We start from the raw sequence: 3,143 nt of genomic DNA, 5'->3' as shown, positions 1-3,143 counted from the left end.
GATGGGGAGCGAGGGGGGGTGGGGGTGCAGTGCAGGGAAGTAGTTAAGTAGTACCGCAGTTGCCTAGCATATGTAAAACCCTGGGTCCAATCCCCAGCCCTGCAAAAATACAAATATCTTTAAGCCAAAATTAACAAAATTACAATTTAAAACAAACATCTTTCTCTCCCTTTTCGCCCCCTCTCTCTCCTTTCCCCCCTTTGGTGTTGCTGGGGATTGAACCCAGGGCTATATGCATTCTGCCACATAGTAAGCATTTCTAATTCAAAAGTTGCTATTCATAAAACTAAAATAGGGCTGGGGATGTATCTCATTGGTAGAGCATGCACAGGGCCCTGTGTTCAGTCCCCACTACTACAAAACTAAAAAACAGAATTAGAATAACTAATTTTTCCAATTCCAAAGAATCATAAAAATTAAATTCTACAATATTCTAAAATGTTTATATATGCTTCAAAAGACTTTCATGAATAGAGTTAGCTTCTTACTTTACAAAGCAATCTGTTGCTTTGTTAAACTGCCCCAGTTACCAGAAAGTTACTTCAAGATTGTAAATTTTACATGATAAAACTTTCAAAGTAGTTAAAACTCATATCACATTTATATATTTTAAAAATTGCTTTACCACCTAATAAAATCATTCATATGATCATTTACTATCTACGCTGACCACCTGTCTTTTCGCCTCAGTATCAGCACTGCATGCCTGTAATTCCAGGTTGAGACAGGAGGATGAAGGCCAGCCTTCATAAACTTAGCAAAAGAGAAAAATCCTATTAACTTGCAATCTGCCAATGAATATCAAATGAGCATTTCCTTTATGTTTTGAGAAAATGTTTAAATAGTAAGTACATTGTGCTATTTCTGCTCTTTAGACAATTAATCTTAAAGAAAACTCCCTTTCTATATGAAAAGAATTAAGGAAATGAAGACAACTGTAGGAGTCTGTAACAAAGCAGGGTCGTATTTTCAGAGATTCCAGGAGGCACCAGGTTTGATCTTCAGTACCACATAAAAATAAAAATAAATAAAGGTATTGAGTCCATCTACAACTAAAAAAATATTTTAAGAAGAAATAAAATCAATGGAGTTGAAACATTTCTACTATTTCATAAGCAGATATTTCAAATGTCATGCTTGCATATAAAAATCTTAGTTTACTCAATGGAAGCAACTGTTATTGCTCTGTTCATTATGGAAAATATTTGTATATTATCATATGAATGCATATCTACATATCAATGACTAAATATCCCTATTCATTTAAAAATTATAATTTTCAGTGGGCATTACTAGAATTTCCAAAAATATTCATAGAACTTAATGGATTTATTTCTCCAAGTTAGTAAGAAAGGTGTGATCCATCAGGCAGACCAAAAGTAAAAAGTATATGTTGCTAATTTTTTTTTTTTTTAAGTCTATTTTACTCAATCATTTGTCAACTCTGGCACAATACAGAAAGAAAAACACTAGTACATAAGCTTAAATATTTTTTTGAACAGTTAAACTTGTATGAAATTTCTATTTTCACATTTGTCAGTGTTTGGAGTGAGACAACTACCATCACAAGGCCCTGTAAGGTTTATGGAATAATTTTTCAGTTTATGCTAATGAAAATTTGGTCAGAATAAAACATCAAATTAATTTACCAATTTAGAAATCTGAAATGGTATACATGTTTTGTTAAAAAGTAACAAATTGTATTTTAATTTACTATACATTCCATTTAATATAACTACCTGTTATGAGAAACACTTTCATTTTTAGAAAGTAAAGGTTGCAAGTGGATGATTTTTATTTGATTCACTGTATAAATCAATGCCAAACTTTCCACATGTTAAATCTCATAATTAACTGAGTACAAGTTTTGTGGAAAACCTTAGTTCTTTCAAAACATTTCTTGAGACTATGAATATATGCTCTAAATGGCAGAGCATATGCTTAGCATGCCTAAGGCCCAGAGTTTAAAACACATACACCTGATTTTTTTCTTTGCCCAGTTCTACAAAAATAAATAAAATAAAAATGTTGATATATAAACCCCCTCCCTTAAACATCCTTATCCATTAGACACATAGTGAAATATTTATTTACATTTGAAAAATGAATCATTGATTTACTTCAAAATCTGGGAAAGAAGTAAATGGCAGAGACACAGAAAAAACAAATTTGCAAGGAGTAGATAATTGTTGCTTGGATTATATATCCTTTGGGAGATGATTATATTGTAATTTTTATATAATTTTTTCCTTATAAAAAGTCAAAAATAGGACAGAGGTTGTAGCTCAGTGGCAAAGCACTTGTCTATCATGTGTAAGGCACTGGTTGATCCTTAGCACCACATAAAAATAAATAAAGGCATTCTGTACATCTACAACTACAAAAAAAATTTTTTTTAAAGTTAAAAAATGACTCTTATACTAGTGCACTAGCAAAGTAAGTATGATGGCACATCTAAATAATTAGTGGTTTTACTTCCTATCATAATCAACTTACAACATGAACATAGCTTACAGATCCTTGCTGGTCTTACTCATTGAACAAAGCACCTACAAAAGTAGTTGTCACAAAGTAAGCAGTTCATAAGTTCATACGTAACATACATTCCATTTTGCTATCTAAATTTTATTTTTCTTTTGTCATCACATGCTTTATTATAAGAAAAATACCATACAAAACCATATGTAACTCAAAACTATTACACAGGCTGGAAGACTTTTCCTTTCAAAAGCTTTGAGGTTTTGAGGTCATATTTTATGACATTTATTTTTATCACAGCACTCACTGATTCTTTTGGAGATTATAAAATTTTAAAATTAGGTTCAGAGCATTAGTAACTTACATTTTGGGCACTAAGATAGCTAGTCTGAAGCAGTCCAATCTGTTTCTTCTTGCCTTATTTTTATTTTATTCTTATTTTATAGTAGTATACTAAGTAGATTTTTCTGATTTTGACAGCATTGGTGAAAATAGTAAAACCCAGTAGGGATGTTAAGACCAGCAATATTTTTCTGTCACATTCATGTTAGTTTTTAGTTACATAATTAGGTTTTTTTTAATTTTTTTTTTTAGGATGGACCCAACACAATGCCTTTTCTTTAAAAAAAAAAAAAAAAAAAAAATATATATATATATATATATAT

The 3,143-nt window shown here is 30.7% G+C and overlaps 1 protein-coding gene across 10 annotated transcripts in view; it reads right to left on the bottom strand.

Moving 5' to 3' along the window:
* The window catches only part of Pphln1 (periphilin 1), a 109,709-nt gene that overhangs the window by 71,261 nt on the left and 35,305 nt on the right, over positions 1–3,143 (bottom strand). The window lies entirely within an intron of this gene.

This window comes from Marmota marmota, unplaced genomic scaffold (genome assembly GCF_001458135.2).
Source record: "Marmota marmota marmota unplaced genomic scaffold, marMar, whole genome shotgun sequence".
Taxonomy (NCBI): domain Eukaryota; kingdom Metazoa; phylum Chordata; class Mammalia; order Rodentia; family Sciuridae; genus Marmota; species Marmota marmota.
The sequence above is the reverse complement of the archived record's forward strand: the minus strand, read 5'-3'. Positions and strand labels throughout refer to the sequence as shown.